Raw genomic sequence first — 14,022 nt, forward strand, 5'->3', positions numbered from 1 at the left:
TGGGATGTGGCGGCGCGTTTGATGGACTCTGACACATGGAGCCCCGAGTTCAGAGGCGTCGCCTGCTGGCGGGAACCTCCCAGCCCGCCCGCCTGTCGGGGGGGAGAGAAGGATGGGAGGTGTGGGAGAGGGAGAGAGGGAGGAGGAGAGAGGGAGAGAGGGGGAGAGATGGGAGGGAGGGGGAGAGAGGGAGGGAGGGGGAGAGAGGGAGGGAGGGGGAGAGAGGGAGGGAGGGGGAGAGAGGGAGGGAGGGGGAGAGAGGGAGGGAGGGGGAGAGAGGGAGGGGAGAGAGAGAGAGAGGGAGAGAGAGGGAGGAGGGAGGGAGGGAGAGAGGGAGAGAGGGGAGAGAGGGGAGAGGGGGAGAGAGGGAGAGAGGGAGAGAGAGGGAGAGAGAGGGAGGGAGAGGGAGGAGGGGAGAGGGAGGGAGGGGAGAGGGAGGAGGGAGAGAGAGAGGGAGAGAGAGGGAGAGAGAGGGAGGAGGGAGAGAGGGAGGGAGGGGGAGAGAGAGAGGGAGGGGGAGAGAGAGAGAGGGAGAGAGAGGGAGGGAGGGGGAGAGAGAGAGAGGGAGAGAGAGGGAGGAGGGAGAGAGGGAGGGAGGGGGAGAGAGAGAGGGAGGGAGGGAGGGAGAGAGGGAGAGAGGGAGAGAGAGGGAGGGAGAGGAGGGAGAGGGAGGGAGGGGGAGAGGGAGGGAGGGGGAGAGAGAGAGGGAGGGAGGGGGAGAGAGAGAGGGAGGGAGGGGAGAGAGAGAGGGAGGGAGGGGGAGAGAGAGGGAGGGAGGGGGAGAGAGGGAGGGAGGGAGGGGGAGAGAGGGAGGGAGGGAGGGGGAGAGAGGGAGGGAGGGGGAGAGAGGGAGGGAGGGGGAGAGAGGGAGGGAGGGAGGGGGGGGAGAGAGAGGGAGGGAGGGGGAGAGAGAGGGAGGGAGGGGGAGAGAGGGAGGGAGGGAGGGGGAGAGAGGGAGGGAGGGAGGGGGAGAGAGAGAGGGAGGGAGGGGGAGAGAGAGAGGGAGGGAGGAGGAGAGAGGGAGGGAGGGGGAGAGAGGGAGGGAGGGGGAGAGAGGGAGGGACGGAGAGAGAGAGAGGGAGGGAGGGGGGGAGAGAGAGAGGGAGGGGAGAGAGAGGGGAAGAGAGGGAGGGGGAGAGAGGGAGGGGGAGAGAGGGAGGGGGAGAGAGGGAGGGGGAGAGAGGGAGGGGGAGAGAGGGAGGGGGAGAGAGGGAGGGGGAGAGAGGGAGGGGGAGAGAGGGAGGGGGAGAGAGGGAGGGGGAGAGAGGGAGGGGGAGAGAGGGGGAGGGAGAGAGGGGGAGGGAGAGAGGGGGGAGGGAGAGAGGGGGGAGGGAGAGAGGGGGGAGGGAGAGAGGGGGGAGGGAGGGGGGAGGGAGAGAGAGGGGGAGAGAGAGAGGGGGAGGGAGAGAGAGAGGGGGAGGGAGAGAGTGGGGGAAGGGGAGAGAGTGGGGGAAGGGGAGAGAGGGGGAGGGGGAGGGAGGGGAGAGAGGGGGAGGGGGGGAGGGGGGGAGGGCGAGGGAGGGGTTTGAAGGGCGAGAGAGGGAGGGGAGAGGAAAAGAGAGGGACAGGGAAGATAGAGGGATGGGGAAAGAGAATGAGGGATGAGTGGGATGGGGAAAACAGAGGGATGAAGAGGGTGAGAGAGGGTGAAAGAGAATAAGTTGGGGGGGAGAGAGAAGGTGGGGGGAGGAGAAAAAGGGAAGGAAGAAGAGAGGTATGATTTACTGCCATGCCACTAAAATAACGTGCCAGCTTGCTGCTTTAAAACCCCAGGGACACAGATGGACCAAAACCAAATGAAGACCTAGATGCATGAGCCAAGGAAAAGATCGATCACAAATCGACAGGTCAAAAGATAAGGGAACTAGGAGGCAGATCCAGGGAGATGGTGACAGCTGCAGGCAAATAAAGACAAAAGCAGTTTGATAACTAAATGTGTGTGAATTATTAACTACTATAGATAAAGTATTACTTAACATGTTTTCCCATTTACATTAATTATTTTCTTGTTGTATGTCGGAGCAATTCACTCTGATAACAGGGATTTAAAAGTTTCCCTGCTTTATCCGGATTCCCTGCTCAGTCCTCCCCCTGACCATCCAGGGCCGCCACCTGCTCTCTGTTGTTTTAATATCCAAAATAAACAGATGGCTCCACTGAAGGGTGAAATGATGGTCATTTCTTACCTGGCCATTGGCTCCAGGTAGAGAAAAAGGCAATTTACCCGCAATACTCAGGTCGAAAGTAAAACCTTGGTTACCACTTCCCTTGCCTTATCTATCATTTTCTCTCTCTCACACACACACTCTCTTTCTCTATCTCTTGCTCTCTATTTCTGACTGTCCATTTCTCTCTATCTCTCTGATATCTCTATTTCTCTCTCTCTATCTCTTGCACTCTTTTTCTGACTGTCTATTTCTTTCTAATATCTCTATTTCTCTCTATCTCTTTCTCTCTATCTCTTGCACTCTTTTTCTGACTGTCTATTTCTTTCTAATATCTCTATTTCTCTATCTCTCTCTATCACTACCTCTCTCTCCCATCTCTTTCTCTCTGCTCCCTCGCCCCATCAATCTCTGCCTTTATCTCTCTCTCTCTCCGATTGACCCCATTTCGTTCCAAGAATTTTTTTGGGTATCGACTTCTTCGCCGGCCCGCGGTACCGACCAGTCTGATGGAAACTGGGAACACGCTCGCAGCCGACTCCTGTCTTCATAATAATTTTAAAAATAAAGCGTTTTATAATAAATCTTTAATTCAAAGCTGTCGTTTGAATGAAAATACAGAGAAGTAACTATGGGAAAGGGGGAAATCAGGGAATTTTTTTAAAGAAAAGATTGAAAATCCCTTTAAAGGGAGATGCTGGAGGGAGGGTTTAAAGAACTGAACCCCCCCCCCCCCCCCAGGGGAAGCGAACCCCACTGGATAAAGTTCCAAACGTGGTTGATATTTTGGAAAAGTTTTTCGTTTTGCAAAACTTCCTCTTTTGTGGGGAGCCAGAGTCGCCGCCTCTGTCCCACCCCCAAGTTGTTTGGTTTTACGGTGTTTCAACGTCGAACCGCCCCTCCTTGGGACCTGAAGTCGTTCCCTCCCACCCCTTCACCGGACTGAGTTCACTTTAATAAGGTGCCTTTTGACAGTAAAATAATTTGGGTCCCCATCTCAAACTGTACTAAAAATGGAGAAGATACACCGCACTGTGCTTTCTGGGGACGTGGTTTCAATGCCTGGGGAAGATTTACTGCCTGTTGGGCCACCACTGCCCTGGATTTCATCCCTCAGCTTGCACACCTTGCGCAGCTCCCCCCAACCCACCCTCTTGCCCACATCTTGCGCCGGGACACCCGCTGCCACATATTGTCCAGCAGCTCCCTCTGTCCGTCAATCAGGGATATTTCCATGCATCAACCAGTGGGAACAACAGATGTGTGAATCTTTCTACTTTCTGCAGCGAACCCATGGTTTTACAGTCTGCAATTCAAAGTCAAGTTCAGTGCTCATGGAGCTTATGGGTCTTGGCTGTGTCGACTGAATGCTTCCCCCCCGTGGGCAGAGAACGTTCCATATACCACGTGAAAGGGACAGGATCAATCCTTCTCCCATGCCCATCTATACTTCTTCCTCAATCAACACTAGTAAAACTGATCTGATGGAAATGTTGGTTTGGTCGGAAAAGTTCTCCGTGTCTGCATGGGTTTTCCCTGGGGGCTCCGGTTTTCTCCCACTGTTCAAAACATAACAAGGGTGTAGGTTAATTGGGCAGCACGGACTCGTGGGCCAAAAAGGCCCGTCACCACGCTGTGTGTCTAAATTCATTCTGGCTCCCTTCCTATAAACGCTGAAAATTCGACATAACACTGTGAGGAACAGAGAGATCTTGGGGGCCTTCAAGTTTGCCTTGCAAGTGATACGGTTGTTGAAAAGGCGTATGGTGTGGTGGGCTTCATGAGGCAGGGGATGAGTTCAAGAGCCGTGAGGTAATGTTGCAGCTCTAGAACTCTGGTTGGATCACGCTTAGAGAATTGTAGTAAACACATAATGTTGGAGATCCTCAATGAAATTCTTGCTTGCTTCAGTGTCACCAAAACCAAGGAGCTGATTGTTGACTTCAGGAAAGGAAAGCCAGAGGTGGACGATCCAGTGATCATTGGGGGATCAGAGGGGGAGCAAATTCAAGTTCTTGGGAGTCACGATCTCAGAGCATCTTTCCTGGACCCAACGGACCAATGGCGTCGTGAAGAAAGCACGTCAGCACCTCTACTTCCTCAGAGGTTTGTGGAGGTTTGGTGTGACAACAGAAACCCTGGCAAATGTCTACAGAGGTGTGGTGGAAAGTGTGTTGACTGCCTGCATCATGGTTTCGTATGGGGGAACACCAATACCCCTGAGCATAAAGCCCTCCAAAAGGTAGTGGACACAGCCCAGGAGATCACAGGCAAAACCCTCCCCATTATTGAGTACATCAACAGGGAACACTGCTGTCAGAGAGCAGCAGCAATCATCAAGGATCCACACCACTCAGCACATGCTCTGTTCTCGCTGCTGCCATCAGGAAAGAGGTGCAGGTGCCATAAGACTCGCATCACCAGGTTCAGGAACAGTTGCTACCCCTCCTCCATCAGACAAACTCATTCAGAGTCTCATTTAAGGACTCTTACTTCTGCACTTCATTGATTTTTTTTTTCTGTATTGCACAGTCAGTTTGTTTACATTTCTGTATTTTCATGTATGCATCATGTAGATTTTTTTTGCACTACCAATTTGGGATAACTCTGCCTGGCCCACAAGAAAAGATTCTTAGGTTTGTATGTGATGTCATGTATGTATTCTTTCAATGAATTTGAAATCTATAATCAACACAGTTACATAAAATACACCAACAGACAATAAATTAACTTGAAGTGCCTCGGGAGAAGATAAAGAGATACTAAATATAAAGGCATAAATTGGGATATCCGGCACTGTTGGTGAGGAGTTCGTACATTCTCCCCATGTCTGAGTGGGTTTTCTTCGGGTGCCCCGGTTTCCTCCCACCATTCAAAATATGCAGGGGTTGCAGGTTAATTGGGCGGCACGAGTTTGTGGACCGGAAAGGCCTGTCATGGTGCTGTATGTCCAGATTTTTTAAAAATAGGTGGGACTGAGAGTGAAGAAGAGGTACTAAAGGGGAATTTGGATGGATTTTGTGAGGAGACAAGGGCATGTAAGATGGAATACAACCCAAGTGTAAACATCCTCGTTGGTGCAATCGCAGGATGACAAAGTATTTGTTCAAGGGTGAGAGACTTGAGGTGAGACACCTCAAGGATGTGGTGTCTTGAGGAAAGTGCAGCCAGAGAGTAAAAGTGCAAAATGATATGTGGTCCTTTATTACAAGAGAATTTAATTACAGGAATAAGGAAGCCTTATTGCAATTGTATGGGTCTTTGCTTATTAAGAAAAATGTCTTTGCCTTAGAGGAAGTGCAGTGAAGATTCACTGGATTGGTTCCAGGGATGGCAGGTTTGCTGCATGTTGAGAGTTTGAGACAGGGGATAAATTCCCCAGAAGTTAGAAGAATGAAAGGAGATATCATTGACGCATTCGTGAACGGGCGGCACGTCAGCGTAGCGGTTACACAACGCTTTGACAGTGCCAGTGATCGGGACCAGGGTTCCAAAACCTGCGCTGCCTGTAAGGAGTTTGTACGTTCTCCCCATGGCTGTGTGGGCTTTCCCTGGAGTCTCTGGTTTCTTCTCACCATTCGAAACGTACCTGGGGTTGTAGGTTAATCAGGTGCAAATTGGGCGGCGTGGACCCATGAGCCGAAATGACCAGTTACTGTGCTGTATGTTTAAATTTATCAAAGGCCTTGTCAAGTTAGATACAGGGAGGCTCTGGATGAGGGGTTAGGATCAATGGGCGCAGTTTCGGGGTGAGATACGAGATCTAGGAATTATACAGAGGAATTGCTTCACCAAGGAGAACCTTTGGCATTCTATATCCTGGACATCTGTAAAGGTTTGGGCACCATTTCCATTCACCAAAAGAGTTGTGGATAGTGCGGACGGTAGTTGTTGGTGACAACAGGAACCAGAATTGAGTGGAGAAGTGGCAGATGGAGTTCAATCCAGATAAGTGTGAAGCGATGCACTTTGGAAAATCAAACCAAAAGGGCAGAGAACATGATTAATGGTTGGATTCTTAACAGTGTGGAGGAACAGAGAAATCTTGGGGGCCTTCAAGTTTGCCTCGCAAGTGATACGGTTGTTGAAAAGGCGTATGGTGTGGTGGGCTTCATTAGGCAGGGGATTGAGTTCAAGAGCTGTGAGGTAATGTTGCAGCTCTATAAAACTCTGGTTAGATCATGCTTCGAGAATTGTAGTAAACACATATATTGGAGATACTCAGCTGGTCAAATGGCCTATTTTATATAGGAAAGATAGAGATAAGTAACCAATGTTTCAGGCTTCAATCCTTCATCAGGGTACGAGCACAATGAAGGCAGATGCCCGAATAAAATCAGTGGAGGGGAGGACCACAGGCCAACAGGCAAGAGGAATTCGGTGGATAAGGGAGGGAAGGCACAAAAGAAAACGGGGAAGGAGGGATAGCTCTGTGAATGAAGTGGGAATGGGAGGTGGAGGATAGGAGACGGGGGATAGGAAAGAGAGGGAGAATGGGGAGCGGTCCAGCAGAAACTGATGCTAATGCCATTCTGATGGAGAGTTCCCAGATGACGTTCCTCCTCCAATTTCCAGGTGGCCTCCTTTTGGCAGTGCATGAGGTCATGGACAGAATTTGGCTATTGCGTTGAATTCTGGTCACCTCATTAGAGGCTGCTTTGGAGAGGGTGCAGAATAGATTTACGAGGATAATCCCTAGGTTGAGGAACACATCCTATGAAGCAAGATTGACAAAGCTCTTTGAAACAACAAAGGATGAGAGGTGACGAGGTAGGTTGGACAGCCAGCATCTTTTCCCTGAGGCAACAACAGTAAATACCAGAGGACATCTGTTTAAGGTGAGTGGAGGAAACTTTAGGGGAGATGTCAGAGGAAGGTGCCAGAGCCAGTGGTGAAGGCTAGTATGATAGGGACATGGAGTAGGTTTCCATCGGTGTGCACCACATTGTGGTCTGAAGGGCCTATACTGTGATGGAGTGCTCAATGTTCTATGCGCTAAATCAGCTTAATGATTTTTTTGGGCCTTCAATGCATACAGAGATGATAAGTTAAAAGATCAGTCACAATATTCATGAGTGGCACAGCATGTTCGAAGGCCCAACTGGTCTACTCACGCTCCTATTTCTCATGTTCCATGACACGGCACCTTACTGAGACGACACAAGGAATGCTATAAAGTTCTTACCAGGCTCAAGAGGGTGGGTTGAAAGGGCTGGATAGAGTGATAGCAGAGTCCAGGACCAACAAAAGGATGTCCCTTTAGCTCAGAGGAGGAATTTCTTAAGAGGATGGTGAATTGGTGGAATATGTTGCCACAGGTGGCAATAGCAGCCAAATCATTTGGTAGATTTGCAGTGGAGCTGATATGCTCTTGATTAGTAAGGGTGTGAAACGTCATGGGGAGAAGGCAGAAGAATGGGATGGAGAGGGAAAATACATTAGTCATGATGTATTACCAGTTAGCGCCAGCGACCTGGGTTCGAATCCCGTGCTGTCTGTAGGGATTTTGTACCTTCTCCCCTTGTCTGCATGGGTTTTCTCCAGGTGCTCCGGTTTCGTCCCACCCTTCAAAACTGTACAGGGGTTGTAGGTTAATTGGGGTATTTGGTCAGCATGGGGTTGTGGACCAGTAGGGCCTGATATCATGCTGTATGTTTAAAGCAGACTCGATGGACCAAATGGTCCAATTCTGTCCCCTATGTCTTCTGGTCTCATGGTTGTAGGCAAGAAGGTTCCCCTAACTGAGGATCATGTTTATAGAGAGCACCATCTTAGAATGATAGAACCATAGAACACTACAGGACAGAAACAAGCCCCTTCGACCCTTCTAGTCTGTGCCGAACCATTTTTTTTTGCCTAGTCCCACTGACCTGCACCCAGTCCACTCCCCTCCCATCCATGTACCTGTCCAAATTCTTCTTAACTTAAAATTGAGTCCACATTCACCACTTCAGCTGGAAGCTCGTTCCATATTCCCACCACTCTCTGTGTGAAGAAGTTCCCCCTCATGTTTCCCCTAAACCTTTCCCCTTTCACTCTTAACCCATGTCCTCTGGTTTGTATCTCACCTACCCTCTCAGTTGAAAAAGTTGATTGACCTTTACTCTGTCTAAGCTGGTCCAGATTCCTCTGCAAGATTTGAAAACCTTCTTCTCTGTCCACGCACCCAATCATAGTGTCATCTGCAAACATGGTGATGCAATTGACAACATTATCACCCTGATCATTGATATAGATGACAAACAATGGTCCTAGCCCTGATCCCTGAGGCACACCACTAGTCACAGGCCTCCAGTCTGAGAAGCAATTATCCACCACTGCTCTCTGGCTTCTCCCATCCAGCCATTGTCAAATTCAGTTCACTACTTCACCATAGCGTCTGAACCTTCCTGACTAACTGCCCACATGGGATCTTTTCAAAGGCCTTACTAAAGTCCATGTGCCTTTCCTTCATCAAATTTCCTGGTAACCTCCTCTAAAAACTGTACAAGATTGATTAAACACAACCTACCACGCACAAAGCCATGTTAACTATCCCAAATCAGTCCCCAGCTATACAAATATTTGTATATCCGATCTCTTTGAACACCTTCCAATAATTTACATACTACAGATGTCAGGGTCACCAGCCGACAATTTCCAGGGTTACTTTTGGAGCCTTTTAAGATGCAGAGGGATGTATCAGTCAGTTTGCGAATGATACAAGGGTCAGAGGAGTTGTGGATAGTGTTGAAGGTTGTCGTAGGTTATACCAGGACACAGACAGGATGCGGATTTAGACAAAAAAGTGGCAGATGCAGCTCAAAAGTAAAACTCGAAAGTCTGCGGACACCGTGGCTGAAGTAAAAGCACCACGCAGGAGAAACTCAGCAGGACAAAGGGTGTCCTTTATATAGTAAAGATTAATGTACATAACCAAGGTTTTTGGCATAAGCCCATCATTAAGATATGGAAAAATGTTGGTAGGTGCCCAAACAAAATGGTGGAGAGGGGAGCATGGTCCCAAAGGCAAGAGGTAACAGGTGGATAAGGGAGGGGGGCACAGCAGCAAGCAGGGGGGAGGGAAGGGTAGCTCTGTGAATATAGAGGGAAGTGATGGAGAGCTAAGGGATAGAAGACAAAGGAAAAAGGGAAGGGAGGGAGAATGGAGAGTAGACTTGCAGAAACCGGAGAAGTCGATATTGATGCCATCCGGTTGGAGAATCACAGCCTTTTTCCCAGAGTAGGTTAATCTAAATCAGTGGTTCTCAACCTTTTTATTTCCACTCACGTCCCACCTTAAGTAATCCCTATGCCATCGGTGCTCTGTGATTAGTAAGGGATTGCTTAAGGAGGGATGTGAGTGGGAAGGGAAAGTTGAAAATCCCTGCTCTAAACCCAATTGTTCCTGAAATATTTGGCTTGAGAAAAATTGTCATTGGCCCTTTTCCTTTGGAGTTATGAAACCGTGCACATAACGAGTCAATGAGGGACGATTAAAACAGTGGTTTTCAAACTTTTTCCCGCACTCACATCCCACCTGAAGTAATCCCTTCCTAATCACAGAGCACCCGATGACAAAGAGAATACTTAAGTGGTATGTGAGTGGAAAGAAAAAGGTTGAAGACTACTGGTCTAAAAGGTTTCAGATTTACTGTCAGACTGCATACATGTGATCACATTTAACCCTGAGATTCTTTTTTCCTGTGGGCCAGGCAGAATTACCACATATTTGCAGTACAAAAAAACAAATGTAAACAAATAAAGAAAAATAAACAAACTGACTGTGCCACACAGAGAGAATTTTAAAAATCAATGAAATGCACAAGTAAGAGTCCTTAAACGAGTCTCTGATTGAGTTTGTCATTGAGGAGTCTGATGGTGGAGGGGTAGCAGCTGTTCCCGCACCTGGGGGTGTGAGTCTTGTAGCACCTACACCTCTTTCCTGATGGCAGCAGCAAGAACAGAGCGCATGCTGGGTGGTGTGGATCCTTGATGATCACCGCTGCTCGTTGATGGCAGCATTCCCCATTGGTTCTCAACAGTGGACTTTAGAATATTGTGTAAATTTCTTGTCACCTCATTATTGGAAGGAGGTGGAAGCTTTGGGAATGATCCAGAGGAGACTGACCAGGACGTTGCCTGGATTGAAAAATATATCTTCTGAGGCAAGGTTAGCAGAGTTGGGGATTTTCAGTTTGGAGTGAAGAAGGATGAGAGGTGACTTAATAGAGGTCTACAAGACTATGAGAGGCACAGATGAGGTAGACGGTCAGCACCTTTTCTCCAAGAGTGGGGGAAGCAAACACCAGAGGACATCTGTACAAACTGAAGAGAGGAAGGTTTAGGGAAGACAGCAGGAGTACGCTTTTTTATACACAGAGATGTGGGTGCCTGGAATGCATTGCTGGGGTGGAGGCTGGAACAATAGGGGCATTTAAGAGACTTAGACACATGGATGGAGAGCTATGGCGTAGGGAGGGATTCTTTTTTTTAAGGTCAACACAACATCGAGGGCAGAAGGGCCTGCACTGTGCTGCAATGTTCTATGTTCCCTTATGTCTCCATAAGCCTCCAAAGTACCTGGGCACAAGGTCCCTGAGCAAAAAGCAGCCTCTCCTTACCATTTAAGTCCCTGTTCAAAATTCTATCTTCTGTGCCTCAAATAAAATTCAACGTGGCAGTCTCTACTGCCTCCTTGGGCAGAGAATTCCACAGACTCACATTCTTGTGAATTTTCCCTTCACCCTTCCGAATTTAACGCATCCAGGGCCAGAATTCACAAACAGCGTGCCATTCAGATTACATGTGCAAAGTCGGTTCCTCCCCCATCAGCATTAATTTCTCATGGGTAAAACCAACACGTGGATGATAAAGGGCAAGTAAAATCAGAGAGCAATGCAAATACGAATGGTCTCCAGACCTGCATAAATACCTCCAATGTAAAATACGAAAGTCCGCCGACACCGCGGTTGAAGTAAATACACAACACTGGAGAAACTCAGCAGGTCAAACAGTCTCCTTTATGTTTATGTCTAAAGCCCAAAACGTTGGTTCTGTATCTTTATCTTTGCTAGATAAAGGACACTGTTTGACCTGCCGAGTTTCTCCAGTTTTGTGTTTTTACTAAATATCCCCTGACCTGGAGCAAACTTATTGAAGCAACAGTCAAGAAAACCGCACCAATGCCTCTCCTTTCTGAGAAGACTGAGGAGGTTTGGCGCATCCCCTTGTCAAACGATCCCTGGAGGGGTTCCATCAAAAGCAGGCTTGTTGAATGCATCGCAATGAGATACAGGAGCCGCTCTGCTCAAGATTTTGAAAGTGGTGACTGTGTCCCAGAACATCATGCACACTTCCCTTCCCCGCTACAGACCCCACTGAGCTAAAGGCACCCAACACACTGAAGGGCCCATCACACCCCAGACGCACTCCACCCCCCCCCCCCCACCCTTGGGGAGAAGGCTCGGGAGTGTGAAAGCGCTCAACAACAAACTTTAACATCTCCTCACTTGTTAGGAAGGCTCAACAGCAACTCCACTTCCTGAGAAGACTGAAGTGGCCAAGGCTACCGGCCACCATCACGTCAGCTTTCAGCAGGAGCTCTGCCGAGAGCGAACTGGCCGGTTGCATCACGGTGAGGTATGGTCGCTGCTGATAAATGGATCGGAGGTTGATCCCCAGGGCCATAAGAGTGGCAGAGAGGATCACTGGGGTCTCCCTCCCCCACAACCACATGATCTACTGGGATCGTTGTCTGAAGAGGGCGTGCAAAATCATTAAAAAGCAAAACGATGTTGCCTTTGCTCTGTTCCAACGAATCGCTCTCTCTGTAACTATGCACTTTTCTTAATGGGTCTCGCCTGTTCAATTTAAATTTAGACACACAGCATGGCAACAAGCCCATGCCACCCAAATACCCGAATTAACCTGCAACTCTTGTAAAGAAGGGTGGGAAGAGCACCCAAAGGAAACACACACAGATATGGGGAGAATGTACAAACTCCTTACAGTCAGCGCCGGAATCGAACCTGGGTCACTGGCACTGTAACAGCGTCGAGCCAACTCCCTGAGCTAACTGAGCTGTGGTATTTTGGAGATGTCCAACTGTTCTGCTCACAGAACAAATTTCATCATTGTATCTTGGTCCATTATTATCCTATCTTGTACATTCCTGCAACTTCAGTTTATTGATTTCAATTCAGTGAGGTGAGCCCAACATGGGGAGGATGGGCAGAATGGTCGACATAAGATCAGAGACTCCTTATGGATGATTTGAAGAACGTTTAGAGGAGATTTACCAGGACGTTGCCTGACTTGGAGAACATTTGAGCTGGTTAGCGGAAGGCTGTTACAGTACCAGCAACTGGGCTTCAAATCTGGCGCTGTCAGTTCGTACCTTCTCCCTGAGTCTGCGTGGGTTCCTCAGATTTCCTTTCACCCTTCAAAACATACAGGGGGTTATAAGTCTATTGGGTGCAATGGGGTGGTGCCGACTTGAGGGCCTGGAAGGGCCTGTTACCGTGCTAAGTTTCTACATTTAACATTTATATATGTCGCATGAAGCAAGACTGACAAAACGAGAACTTTTCTATTTGAGCAACAAATGACGGGAGGCGACTTAATCGAGGTGTTTATGATTATAAGGGGCTGAGGTAAGATGGACAGCCAGCCCCTTTTTCCCAGGGCGACAATAGCAAATACTAGAGGTTTAAGGTGAGTGGAAGAAAGTTTTGGGAAGATGTCAGAGGAAGGTTTTTTTTAAATCAGAGAGTGGTGGGTGTCTGCAATGTGTGGTCAGGGGTGATGGTGGAAGCAGGTACATTCAAAAGACTCTTAGGCAGGTGGATGCAAAAGAAATAGAGGGTTACAGGTGTGAGGTAGGGAAGGACTAGATTGATGTGGAGTGGGTTTACATGGGTCGGCACAACATTGTGGGCTGAAGGGTCCGTACTGAGCTGTAATGTTCTATGTATCTCACCATAAATATCTCCTTGCTGTCTGTGAGGCATTACTGTGTATATATTGACTGTTGCTTTTCCTAACAATTACTGCCCCTCAAAAGCATTGTTTTGGCAACTTTGACAGGTTAATGCTGCTGTACAAGTCTAAGTTATCCATTTCTTCAACAAGGGTAAAAAAAAGCAAAAGAAGAACAGAAATTTCAAAGGCCATAAACCACGGTACTTTATTTGATGAAATTTAATTGGCCTTTAAATCAGTGTGAAAGGAACTGTAACAAAGCGACCTCTTCAGCTAAAAGCATTGCCGAGAGTCAGAAATATTATCTTTCACTTAATCCATGCGCAAGATGTGGGTTTCTTTTCAGATATATAGCACGGTAATAGGCCCTTCCGGCCCAACAGCCTGTGCCGCCCAAGTATCCCAATAAACCTACAACCACCCCTCCCACCCCACCCCCTCCCACCCACCATCACCATTCCTTTATGGTTTTGGAATGTGGGAGGAAACCAGAGCCCCCAGTGGAAAACTCACGCAGACACACAGGGAGAACGTACAAATTCCTCACAGGCAGAGCCGGACTCGAACCTGGGTCAGTGGTACTGTAATAGCGATGCGCTAACCGTGCGGCCTTTAGGGAGCTCCATTATTTATTCCCCATTCTCTACTTGCCCTGAGATAGGAGTGGAGCCCTTCTCTTTGGTTTTTTTTGTTGTTTATTCGATTTTTGGGAATCTGGCTGTTGTTGGTGAAACCAATATCGGGGAAGGTGGTGGCAAACTGCCTTCTTCAATCATCACGGTCTTTCTGATGGAAGGATTATTGTGCAAATACTTTGTAATGATATGGATTGTCAAGGCACGGGCTGGCCCACCCCCTGATGTCACTCTCCTGTGGCCTAGGCCATAAAGGTCGA

The 14,022-nt window shown here is 48.4% G+C and overlaps 1 long non-coding RNA gene across 1 annotated transcript; it reads left to right on the forward strand.

Annotated features, from left to right (window-relative positions):
* The first annotated feature begins 7 nt into the window (after nt 1–7).
* Nucleotides 8–1,934, forward strand: LOC138753881 (uncharacterized). The gene is made up of 2 exons (XR_011351480.1): nt 8–119; nt 1,774–1,934. It is a non-coding gene; the product is annotated as an uncharacterized lncRNA (long non-coding RNA).
* Nucleotides 1,935–14,022: the final 12,088 nt, after the last annotated feature.

This window comes from Narcine bancroftii, chromosome 1 (genome assembly GCF_036971445.1).
Source record: "Narcine bancroftii isolate sNarBan1 chromosome 1, sNarBan1.hap1, whole genome shotgun sequence".
NCBI lineage: Eukaryota > Metazoa > Chordata > Chondrichthyes > Torpediniformes > Narcinidae > Narcine > Narcine bancroftii.